Below are 13,780 nucleotides of genomic sequence, written 5' to 3' on the forward strand. Positions count from 1 at the left end.
TTTTTTTCACCAGTAAGCAAGGCCAGGGAGCAGCAAGGGCCAGGGGCCAGCAAGTGCATTAAATGTTACCATTGAGTAAATAAAACCACTATAAATATAATATGCTGGAGCTAAAATCTCAACTGTTAGGAGTTTAATGGTTTGTCCCACTGCTCAACATTTTTGAAGGGGTTGGCACCACTAATTTCGGTGATAGCAAGAACCTCACAGAAAATACCTCATTTCTACAGGTAATAGAAAGTGTCTCCCTAACACACTAACAATCCCCTGCCTCAGAAACACTAAATGCAGCTCAGAGAAAATTCCTTGCACTTTCAAACAGTTGCAAAATTCACCATTTCAGTTTTCAAAACTCATCTTCTCATTCAGGCTCTGCAATTGCAGTTGTGAAACATGAACACTTGCTCCAGTTTTACCCTTCGGCGAATCGCACAAGTACACGAGAAACAGTCACCAATGGGAGCATGAAAAATGTTTCATAGCCTTTTAAATGAAGAATTATTTTCAAAATTACAAAAATATGATTTTCACTTTTTAATCACAGTCTGGGAGAAATGAAATAAATTACGGGGAGAGAGGATTTGTGGCAGTAAAACCATTTAGGAGTCCAGTCTTCAACTCGATGATTAGTGCTGTCACTCAACAACTTGCATTTATATAGCATCTTTCTTTCATTCCATGTACTATCATATAGACTACTGCTCCAACATGCATATTTTTGGACCAAAAATAGTTTTAACATTTTCAATTCCACTCCAATATGCAGAGGATTAAAATTGATCCGTTCTCAAGAAACCTCTACTCGAAACTGAACAGGAAGGCACTAGAATGCCACTAGGTTATAATTAGATTAGCATTACTCTCATTCCTTTATTGTATAATTAATCTCACAGCTGCTCAACATTCTATAAATGAACACCATATCTAACAGATGGAGCTCAATAAACAGAATCCACTTTTTTTTTACGATAAAGCGCTGTGCTTTTCCTGTTATTGTCACTTATTGTTCATCACTGCTTTCAGTTTCTCAGCTGAAAGAATAAAGAGTATGAATAACAAGGCTTCACTATGCTGTACAGCAATCCGGCAGCTTCCATTCAGAACAAACCACTTTACAATTACACTGCTATAAAAGTCACATTAGCTGCTTTTTATTTCTTTGATAATCCTACTACAGTTTTGTGGCGATTATAAATCAGCTATTCTTTCAGGTCGAGAGGTGCGAACAATCACTATTTGTAGGTGAGGAACAGGATGATAAAACAGAGCATGACAGCAGAGGACAGTAGAAGCGATGAAATCATCAAATTATATTTAAAAAATTTCCTGAAAACTGAGATTTAATTCTGGAAGCAATAGGTGATTAGATGACAATTTATGGAATTCTCCATTTAAAATAACTGTTGCACTGTCTTTGATCAATAACCAGCATCATTTTCAGGCTCGTCAGCTTTGTCTCTGTGGAAGGACTTTGGGGAATCAGGTAGTGAGCCACTCTGCAGATTACACAGACTCTGACCTGCTCTAGTAGCCTCGACATTTTACGTGCCTGTCCAGGTGGGTTTCTGGTCAATGGTGACCCACAGAATGTTGATGGCAGAGACATGCCATACTTAACAGCAGCAGCATGTATAAAAAGGGATGAAATGCATCACATAAATATGTAAGGGAAAGAATCAACATTGTCTATCATGATTGACTCAGCAAGCTTAAGTGCCATATTTAGGGTTTGTTTTTGTCCCCAATATTCTTCCAATCTCTCCTGAAGGTATCCTATCTTGGAGCAAGGACCCAAGTGCACCTATCACCAATCAGTGCATCATCCGAGTAGCTGTCCTCTAGGTGTAAGCTAGATTGCATGGGCATCAAAACTGAATGTCACATCCAGACAAATGTACTTTCCAGAATAATTTACCAGAGAAGGAAACTCTGGTTTATTTTTTCTTTCCTAGCCAAAGAAAAAAAAGAATCATATTGGCTCTGTTTTTTAAATTTATTCTTAGGATTTAGGGTCACTGGTAAAGACAGCATTTATGGTCTCTTCCTATTTGCCCTTAGGGCATAAGGAGTCAACTACACAGTGTGGACTGAAGTAACAGGTAGGCAGATTGAAGAGAACCTTGCACAGTTAGCCAATGGAGATATTAGCAAACTATTTGGAGATTTTATTTTTAGTAAAATTCATGGTCATTTTCTTTTGGTGCCAGCCAGCAACATTATCAGATTTACTGAATCCCAGAATTGCAGCCAATTCTAGGTATCACACTTTAGGAAGGATGTCAAAGCTTTAGTGCAGAGGAGATTTATCACAATGGTAGCAGGATGAAAGGCTTCAATTACATGGTGAGCCTAGAGAAACTGGGGCTGTTTTTCTAGAGTAGATTAAGAGGAGCATAAAAGCAAAATACTGTGGATCCTGGAAATCTGAAATAAAAACAGAAAGTGCTGGAAATACTCAATAGGTCTGGCAGCATCTGTGGAGAAAGAAAAGGTCACAGACCTAAAAGGTTAACTGTTTTTCTCTCTCTCTCTCCACAGATGCTGCTAAGTATTTCCAGCACTTTCTGTAGATTAAGAGGAGATTTGATAGATGCGTCCAAAATCATATAAGGTTTTAATAAAGTAGATAAAGAGAAATGGTCTCCAGTGGCAGAAGGGTCAGTAACCAGAGGATACAGATTTACAGTAATTGACAAAAGAACCAGAGGCCACACAAGGAAAAAACATTATGCAGTGAGTTATGATCTAGAATGTGCTGGCAGAAGCAAAGGCAATAACTTTCAAAGGGAATTTGATAAATACATGAAAGGAAAAAACTCACAAGACTGTGGAGAAAGAGCAGGAGAATGACACTAACTGGATAACTCTTTCAAACAGCCAGTTGGGCATGATGGGCTAACCGTCCAACCTTCTGTGCTGTATCATTTTATGATTCAATTTCGCAGCTTATCAAATTGGAATTTGAAACTTAGACCTCTATGTTGCTAGTCCAGTACCATAACTACACTACCGTACTAAGGTGAAAGATGTTATATACAAGCATACAAAACTGAGGAAAAGGATAGACATCCAGTCCATCAAGCCCGTTCCAATCAATTAATGGTGAACCCTCACACTCCATAAACCCAACCTTATGCAATGCTGCCTCAAGAGAGACAAAAAAGATGGAGGAAAATGCCTGTGGCCAATTCAAAAAGAACTGGAAAATTCCTCTCCAACATTATGAAGCAATCAAGCCTCCAGGAGACTGCAGTGGTCTGTGACTTATCACAAATATGGCAAAATAGAAAGAAGCAAGACTTGCATTTATATAATGCCTTTCACAACCATAGGATGTCCCAAATGCTTTACAGCCAATGTTATACATTTAAAATATAGTCACTGTTGTAATGTAGAAACTTATTCCCCATCCCTGGAAACGTCTACTTTCAAAAACCTGTCTAATTTCCATTTGAAGGGCTGTAGCAAGCCTATATTCACTATGTGCCAGTAGTTAACTCAGCACAAACCAGGGTGGAACTGTCACCTTCCGGGGTTGGAGAGCCATGCACAATATTTTAAAGCTGTGTTTTTCCCCTTCTGAACAGACCAGAGATTATATAAAATTACAAGATTCATCCCAAGAAGTAGATCCAGAAACCAAATTTATTTCATCAAAAAGATCTGAAAGACAAGCATCAAAAATGGCAGCATCTGTGGAGAAGCAAAGTTAACGCTTCAGGTCAGTGACCTTTCATCAGAACTGGCAACGGTTAGAAAAGAATTCGGTTTAAGCAAGTGAAGGGGAGGGGAGTGGGAAGCCTTCCCCTTTGTTATCTCCCCCACTCCCCTCCCCTTGCTTAAGACCTAGTTCTTTTCTAACCTTTGCCAGATCTGATGAAAGGTCACTGGCCTGAAATGTTAACTTTGCTGCTCTCTCCACAGATGCTGCCAGACCTGCTGAGTGTTTCCAGCAATGTTTTGTTTTGTTTCAGAGTTCCAGCATCTGCAGTATTTTGCTCTTATTTTAGCATCAAAAATGGCCCGTTTGTGCTCTACTTTCTACATAATTATATATCTTTTTTTTTAAATCAGCCAATTTAACAAATTATGAAAGTTTCAAAAGTTTATGTAAAATCATTCTTAATTTATCTTTGTGAATTGAGACAAAAGGTCTTCTTACAAGAGTCATGATGTTTGGGAGAAAGAGTACAACCTCATACAGAAAGCCACATACAGGATTAAAGGGAAGCAATGGAAATCTACCTTATCTACTACAGAGCACAAATTAAACCATACACAAAACAATAAAGTTTCAAATTCGCTGTTGTAGAGACCGACAACACAAATGAATCCAACAGCACTTAAAACTGCCACAAGATTACTGTTCTTTTTGAGGCAGGTTCCAAGTTGGTGTGAACTGAAAAGACTTGCTGGTTTTGAGAATTTTCTGCAGTGCTTTCTTTCAATTGTTATCACCAAAGTGACAAGACAAAGTATGAGAGGCAGAATCACGAATAATCAATTGTATGCTCAGTGAATAGAAACTGGAATCCCAAACCTGCACCCACACTCCTGGTAACTGAAAATTTAATTAAGTTTCCAGTTACACATCCCCTCTTCACTCCTTCCACCACCATTCCGCCCCTACCCCCCTTCAAGATGTGATATTTTGGCGTTTTTAATTGTGCAGTTACTATTCATTATTCTGTGAAAATTACAGAAATAGAGCAAACACTTGATACCAGAAAGATTCTATGACTGAGCTATGGAATAAATTGTGCAAAAATAACAGTTTTAGTGATAACATTTCTGTGAACTCATGAATAAAATGGGTTTATTACAGAAAAGGGCCCCACTCCTGATGGTCAGCATTTCACAAGATTACAAGGAACATGAAGCAGCTCTGATGTGTTCTAATGAAAGGTCACTGACCTGAAACATTAACTTTGCTTCTGTCTCCACAGATGCTGCCAGACCTGCTGAGTATTTTCCAGCACTTTTTGTTTTTATTTCAGATTTCCAGCACCTGCAGTATTTTGCTTTTATTACAAGGAACATGCCTATTTTGAAAACTGTACAGCCATCCTACGTGCGGTTAACTTTTGGTCCATTTGGTGAAGCGATCTGTCCACTACCATACGTTTTGCTAAATTCTATGATCCCATGCAACAGTCAACATTAAAATGCATAACCCAATGAACTGAATAAAACTTCCATCAGGATATCAAAGTATCAAAAATAACGAAACCTATAATCCCAAGGTAAATTTCACAAATTCACTCCATATATAAACAGAGACTTAAACAGAAGTGCCCAGAAGTGGGCGGCACAGTGGTTAGCACCACAGCCTCACAGCTCCAGCGACCCGGGTTCGATTCTGGGTACTGCCTGTGCGGAGTTTGCAAGTTCTCTCTGTGAATGCGTGGGTTTTCGTCGGGTGCTCTGGTTTCCTCCCACAGCCAAAGACTTGCAGGTGATAGGTAAATTGGCCATTATAAATTGTCCCTAGTATAGGTAGGGGAAGGTGGGGATGTGAGAGAGTATTGGGATTAATGTAGGATTAGTATAAATGGGTGGTTGATGGTCGGCACAGACTCGGTGGGCCGAAGGGCCTGTTTCAGTGCTGTATCTCTAAATAAAATAAAATGCTAGCGCACTCATTATAATTAATTGTTTGTGTAGGATCTTAGAGTTTATGAGTTATGTTCCCTTGTTGGCTCAATAACTGAACATGACACAGAGTTTTGCCGAGCAGGAAGATCCTGGGATTGATCTTCTCTCTAAGCATGTTTTCCCTAGACAGTTTTTTTCCCTCCTTACCTGATGTCCTTGGCTTTTTGCTGGGCTATGATTCCAGATCGGTCAACCTTTCTGTACCATATGTTAATTGTAAGTCAATTGGGCGTTAATTGTATTCAGGTTGTGGGTATTAATTAGGGACTCACCTATGCTCAAATATAAAAGGATCAGGCTGAAAAAGGGCAGTTGCTTGGAGGTGCACAATATACAATGTGTGACTCTGTAAATATAAGTTTCTAAGTGTATAAAGACTAGGCTCCACTGCTCATTCCTTCACTGCCTGGCTGTCCTAGTTCTAACACCACGCCCATAAACAGCCTCAACACAGTGTTGGTAAACAGGGGCATCAAAGTTGAGCTTTATCTTGTCCTCACTCAACATCTTAGGATTGCAAAGGACTGAAGACAACCATTTCAGTCCATTTGGCCAGCAATCAAGAGGCTGGACATTGAACAATTTTCCCCTGCCCAATCCAGGGCATTGAAACTAATTGTAGAAATAAAATTAGCAATGGTCCCTACTACTAATGATCCGTGCTGGCAACATGCCTGCCAGAAAATGTCAGGTGAGGAGGGAATCAGGCTTTGAAGGGGCTACACTTGAAGTTAGTGTAAAGCATCAGAAAGGAACTGGTGTCCAGAGAGCTGTGCCCCAGCCTTTGTGAGGGGAAATTTACAGAAACTATATTCAAGTAAATACAACTTAAAGAATTGAGTGTACAATTTATGAGTATTTAAAATCAATCATTTCTGGAAAACACGAAGCTTGTTCTGTTTATCCCAAATTCACCAATTATGACCCATTTTTCATTCTCCCAACTGACCATAAATAGAACAATGAAAATGAAGGGAACAAATATCACAGGAGAGCTAAGTTAACCTTTTATTATGCAAACCTAAATAAAACAGAAATTTACCCTGCACGGCAATAACCTGCAATTATATACATTCTTTAACACCCCTTAAGGAGATTCATTAAAAAGAGAAACAGATGCAAAAAGGATTAGGCCATGCGAACAAAGGCAAAGGCAATGAGTTTGAGGAGATTTTTGAATATGGGAAAAGATACAGCAAGATGGAGAGGTTTAAGAAGGAAGCTCCTGAGTGAAGAGCTGTCACAGTTAAAGGACCTACCACTGACTGTGAAATGGAGGAATGGATAGCAGAATAAATGAGAAACCAGTCAACAGAGTGAAGGAGAGCACAGAAGCCTGCACCAAACAGAATTATGCACTAGTTGCCATATTGTGAACATGGATTTGAAGATAATAAGCATTAAAACAAAAACACGTTACACTGGTATATTCCATTGTGATCGGAACCATATCACTTACCCTTTGGCATGCAGTCCCCCCACCTGCCAGGAATGAGGCATATTAATTTTGTCATATAAACACTGATTTTAAACTGTTGCTGGAGTGAGGAAATGACTTGTTAAACAGTTTCCCAGCCGTGGCAGGGAAAAACATTTGCATACTAACAGACAGTGCTTGGCGGGATAAAGGGGCTATTTCCTGCTCCAATTTAACCCACAATGGACTTTGAGCACCAGGTATTGTGTGTAAGAAGAGACATTCCAGGGTCGGCTAAAACAAGAGAATCCACAAACAGACTTGATCAGATCAGCTAGTCACATAACTAACTTGCTTTGCAACCTGGGTTTTTCTGAATTGTACAAAGAGTTTGAACTGAGAAAAAGACTGTTTTGCTCCTGGAGTGAGAAGATCTCTCCTGTCTGCTCCCATCTCTTTCTCACAAACCTTTGAACCACTGAGGACACATGAACTTCAAGAGAGAAAAGTCTCCTACATTGAACAAGGTCTAAGAAGAATACTGGGCCCCAACAAAAAGCAAGACCTACCTACAATGAAGGGCTTTACGGCGAGCTCGAAGAACAGTAACTAAGACCATCTTCAGATATTGCCTCAAACTTTTCCACTTTATTTCTTCTGCTCTTTTCTGTCTCTATCTGCATGTGTGTGTCATGTATCCGTTAACCGAATTAGAATTTAAGTTTAATAAAGTTCAACCTTTTTTCTTTATACCTAAGAAAACCTGTTTGGCTAGTTTCTTTGCATTATAATGGGAAGTTCGTTAACAAGGATTCACAAAGAGGGAGCTAAAAAAAAAGTGTGTTTAAAAATAAAACCCTGTTACGGTAAGACCAAGTGAAGGCTGAGAGGGACCCCTAGACCCTTGTTCACCTGGTCATAACACCCTTACACAACTTGCACTAAAGTGGATTCTAATTTTTTTTTACAACAAACCCTCCTCCACCAAAAAAACTTCAAAACAAATTGCTATGTAAGTCAACACTTTTAAGGTGTTTATAGCAATGAATAACAATGCAGTACTCTGATAACACCTCATGAATCGCAAAGACTTGACTCCGTGAGTACGAACCACAGTTTTGATACTATACTCATTCCTCATGCATCATGGCTGCAAACATGGCTTTCACCATTCTGTTGCATACTAGAAAGTGTGAACCACAAGAATTTGAACAATTATTCGCTGTTTCTGGCAGTATTATTTTCAGTCAGTTGAGCAAAAGGCCAGTGTACATACAGTGCCAGAGGAGTGCACTGAGGTTTACTCTCTACCCAACCCATGTCCCACCTGACCTCGAATGCTTGATGCTGACACAGGAACAAAAACATAGAAGGCATTCTAGTTTCTAGCCTCAACATCCCTTGTTTTAATTAGCACAAAAAATGTGCAGAAAAAACTGAAAATTAAAATTTGAGGAAATACTGAAATAAATTTCAAAAACAGTTAAGAAAAGCACTGCTGAGATATGGTGATGTCTGAAATTCATGGTATTCTCAAACCTTGAGAACCAAATCAGTTCTTATTCAACATATGGACAAAATACTTTGGTTGTGGCATTGGAATCTATCCTCTTGGACTCGGTTATTTAGCAGTTATTATGAATTATGGTTACATACCAGCATGAACAAAGTTGTCCGGCACAGTGGTGCAGTGGTTAGCACCACAGCCGCAAAGCTCCAATGACCCGGGTTCAGTTCTGGGTACTGCCTGTGTGGAGTTTGCAAGTTCTCCCTGTGACCGCGTGGGTTTCCGCCGGGTGCTCCGGTTTCCTCCCACAGCCAAAAGACTTGCAGGTTGATAGGTAAATTGGCCATTGTAAATTGCTCCTAGTATAGGTAGGTGGTAAGGCAAGGTGGGGATGTAGTAGGAATATGGGATTAGTGTAGGGTTAGTATAAATGGGTGGCTGATGGTCGGCACAGATTCAGTGGGCCGAAGGGCCTGTTTCAGTGCTGTATCTCTCTATGACTCTAATATATCTTCAGAAACCGTCTGCTTATAGCTAATATTGAAACATTTGAATGACCACCTACTATGTTCATGCTTTCATTAGCGAGCTGAGAATGATCATTAAAATGGCAACATTTTAAGCCAGGGTCAGTTCAGGCAAAATTCACACTACAGGGGGTTCTTGCTAGAGGTCCTGTAACCTCCTCTCAATAACTATTCCAGTGCTGTCTTACATACTAGGCATTGGAACACTGCCAAAAACTCTAATAAAATAAAAAATAAATTACTTGGGAACAGAACTCCCAGCACCCCAAGTAACAAGTTCAGTGTTCTGGTGAGTCCACTAAGTTCCCGCAGCTGGTACCTTACAGCTCTGCCAGTGAAATCCCTGGATGCAGTGCTGTAGGCACTGTGTTGTAAAGCAAATGCAGCAGCAACGCTATCTGGAGCAGCATGGAGAAGGCTGGTGACAACATTGTCACCAGTGGCAACACTGCCAAAAAGAGAAGCTGCCATCATTTCTGGATGCATCGATGACTCAGTCCATCCACACATGGGTGAGCAATATGATTCTTCTCCACCCCACCCACAGTCATTAAAGAAAGCTAGAAAGACTTGCAGTCATATAGCACCTTTCATGACCTTAGGACATCCCAAAGCATGTTACAGCCAATTAAATACTTTTAAGATATGGTCACTGTAATGTAGCAAAATTAACAGCTAATTTACACACAACAAGATACCACAAACAGCAATGAGGTACTGGCCAGATGATCTATTTTAGCAATATTGGTTGAGGAAAAAAGTTAGGTCAGGACACCGTGGAGAATAGCCCAGTCATTCTTTGAATAGTGCCATGCACTAAGGTCAGGACCCCTTATTTTTAAACTAAACTAAACTAATTGTCCATGAGATAACACACTACATATTATACTGCAGGGAACCAGAGCACAGACTAACAGAGCATTCAATACCAAATAACTCTGGTACTAGTTTTAAAATACCTGCATTGAAACATTTTGTAGCAAATTTAAAGTCATTTGTAAAAATATTATGGTCTCTACTCCAGTTCCTAAATGACACGTATTCAGGCATTTAGTATACGTCGGTCTGAATTTTTGGCACAACCCTTGGTGTTTTTGCAAAAACTTTTAAATGATGTGCTGATTTATTTGGCATCTAAAATCACTTTCAATGCTTTTCTCAAACAAAATACTCCCGATAATACGCAGTTCATTTTCGCGCATTTGAATTTTCTGTCAACTTGAATTTAGCAACTGAAATGAAATGGTACTGGAGGGTTTTTCTGTGTGATCCAAACTACCCAGAAGTTTAAATTAAGTGACTTTTGGGAATATACTGTACATTAAATTCTTATTAACTGGCTGAGACACATTAAATTCTTACACGTCTTCAATGGATAAGTCTTCATACCTGTTTTGCTTTACCACCAGTAAAGGAGGAAGTGAAGAATTGAAAATGGCTGGCAGATATTAACAAGTGCTTCACATGGAGAAGAAAATGGTTCAAATTCCCCCACTCACTGTGCTGTGTTTAAGGAAATCCAACATTTTCATATAAAGCGCCACCGATAACTTTACTATGTTTCTGCGAGATTATTCGTAAGCTGAGCTGTTTCCATCAAAAATGGGTATAAAATTCTATCTTTCAAATAAAACTATGAATATACCAACCAGGAGCAGGAGTAGGCTATTCAGCCCCTCGGCCTCCTCTGCCATTCTGTTTGAGAACACAACTCCACTTTCCTGCCTAGCCCCGATTTCCTTTGACTCCCTTGTTTGTCAAGAATCTGTCTACCTCTGCCTTAAAAATATTCAATGATCCTGCCTCCACCGTGCTCTGAGGAAGAGTGTTTCACAGACTCACGACCCTCAGAGAAAGAATTTCTCCTCATCTGTGTCTTAAATGGAAGACCCCTTATTTTTAAACTGTGCCCCCTAGTTTTAGTCTCTTCCACAAGGGGAAACATCCTTTCAACATCCACCCTGACAGGTCCCCTCAGGATCTAATATGTTTCAATAAGATCACCTCTCATCCTTCTAAGCACCAATGAATACAGACCCAACCTATTCAACCTTTCCTCATAAGATAACCCTCTCATCCCAGGAATCAATCGAGTGAACCTTCTCTGAATTGCCTCCAATGCAATTATATTCTTTTTAAGTAAGGTGACCAAAATTGTATACAATACTCTAGATGTGGTCTCACCAACGCCCTGTACAATGTATGCTATGTGGTCTCACCAATGCAATGTACAACTGTAGCAAAACATTGCTACTTTTATATTCCATCTCCCTTGCAATAAACGACAACATTGCATTTTCCTTCTTAATCACCTGCTGTACCTGTGTACTAACGTTTTGAGTTTCATGTACTTGGACACCCAGATTCCTTTGCATCTCAGAGTTCTGCAATCTCTCTCCATTTAAAGAATATACTGTTTTTCTATTTTTCCGGCCAAAGTGTACAAGTTCACACTTTCCCACATTATACTCCATCTGACAAATCTTTGCCCACTCACTTAACCTATCGAAATCCCTTTGCAGACTCCTTATGTCCTCTTCACTACTTACTCTCCTACCTATCTTTGTGTCATCAAAGTTAGCAACCATACATTCTGTCCCTTCATCCGTCATTAATATAGATTGTAAATAGTTGAGGCCCCAGCACTGATCCCTCTGGCACTCCACTAGCTACGGCTTGCCAACCTGAAAAATGACCCATTTCTGCCTACTCTCTACATACTGATATTTACTAATATTCCATGACTGCAAAACTATTCAAAACCACATTTAGTTTCATTCTAATTCAAAAACATTACTGGACTAAAATCAAAAGTACCTTCTGTGGAATGTTATATTGGATGTCTGTGCGCAGTTAAAGGCCACAACAGACCAATTACTCAAAAGCAGAGATTGCTTAGAAGCTGCATTTCCACAGCACTAACGTTTACGGACTTGAATGGATGCCCTGGACAACCCAAATCCACTTTGTTGAGTCCAGGTTGCTTTCCCTGTCGGCTGCACAGCAGCCCAGGAAATTTGCAGAAATATCAGTAACAGCCTTGATGTAAACAGCTCTCCCAATGTTCATGCGTACACAACATACACGATGGCATATACTGTTACAGGGTTAAACGGCAGCTGTAAACATACAACTATCTCACAATCTGCTGACTGGGAATAATGGATTAGAAACAGTTTATTTTTCAAGAAAAATATAATGATTTAACATTTTGCTAGGACCCCCTAATGTTCCTTCTGTGGGTTAGTGTATGTCACTTCCAATAACTCATTTGTACATGGTTTGAAAAGAAAGAGCATTTCAATAAATTAAAATATTTAACAGAAAGCAATGCAGCGAGTCAACAGGCAGCTTTTCAACTTCTCAGAGCTTAGGGCGGCACAGTGGCGCAGTGGTTAGCACTGCAGCCTCACAGTTTCAGGGACCCGGGTTCGATTCCGGGTACTGCCTGTGTGGAGTTTGCAAGTTCTCCCTGTGTCTGCGTGGGTTTTCTCCGGGTGCTCCGGTTTCCTCCCACAAGCCAAAAGACTTGCAGGTTGATAGGTAAATTGGCCATTATAAATTGTCACTAGTATAGGTAGGTGGTAGGGAAATATAGGGACAGGTGGGGATGTTTGGTAGGAATATGGGATTAGTGTAGGATTAGTATAAATGGGTGGTTGATGTTCGGCACAGACTCGGTGGGCCGAAGGGCCTGTTTCAGTGCTGTATCTCTAATCTAATCTAATTATCAAAGCACAAGCCATCTCATTATATGACTAGCACCCCAAATTGAAGTGATGCCCTAAAACTCATTGTCAGCTTATGTGTTTTTATTATGCGCACATTCCTAAACGTACTTTAGTGAAAAATGCCATTGTGCAGATCAAGTGTACTATGCTAAAAATAAACAAAATTATTCTGTACAACTTGAAAGTGTACAGCTCCTTTTGATCTGCAGCATGCATCACTATATTTTATGATCAAAATGATTATTGACAACGCAGCCAGCAGCTGACATCATCAGACTGCGCCAATCTGTGCACATGCGCAGACGGTCTCCTGCTCTCTACACATGCGCTGCGTTCCACATTGCCAGGACTGGTTGGTGCATGTGCAGATGATGGCACCGCGTAACGTGGGCAGAGAGCGGGGGTGAGGGAAGCGGGGGGAGCGCATGGGGTGAGGGAAGCAGGGAGGGGAAGCGGGCCTCCCCGCCCGCTCCCCTCCCCCAGCCCGCCTGCTCGCTTGATTCCCCCCCCACGCGTTCGCTCACTCCCCCCCACCGCACCACTCGCTCGCTCAATCCCTCCCTAGCCCGCTCGCTCGCTCCTCCCTGGCCGGCCCGCTCGCTCGCTCCCTCCGGCCATTGTGTGCTGCCATGTGTTTCAGTTGGCTTTGTGTGATTATTTGAGCAGCGCCATCTTTAGTCCTGGCAGGTGCCTGAACGTCACAGGCTGTGATGATTTAGTGGCACAGGCTGCATTTGCACATGGGCCACTGCAGCGCCACCTAGTGGTTGTGTTGTCAGCAAATACAGCCTTTTATGACCTACGTTAAAAACTTTACTTCTATGCACACTTCTTGTCTGCAAACCCTTACTTCCTGTGTCACATTTATCACACTTCTAAGTGTACTTTCCCTATTATAAATTCCTGTCTAAATTTATAATGAAAATTACTGATGTAAACAAGT

The 13,780-nt window shown here is 40.6% G+C and overlaps 1 protein-coding gene across 11 annotated transcripts in view; it reads right to left on the minus strand.

Moving 5' to 3' along the window:
- The window catches only part of eps15l1a (epidermal growth factor receptor pathway substrate 15-like 1a), a 419,830-nt gene that overhangs the window by 125,878 nt on the left and 280,172 nt on the right, over positions 1-13,780 (minus strand). The gene's annotated exons all lie outside the window — the stretch shown is intronic.

This window comes from Heterodontus francisci, chromosome 36 (assembly GCF_036365525.1).
Source record: "Heterodontus francisci isolate sHetFra1 chromosome 36, sHetFra1.hap1, whole genome shotgun sequence".
Taxonomy (NCBI): Eukaryota; Metazoa; Chordata; class Chondrichthyes; order Heterodontiformes; family Heterodontidae; genus Heterodontus; species Heterodontus francisci.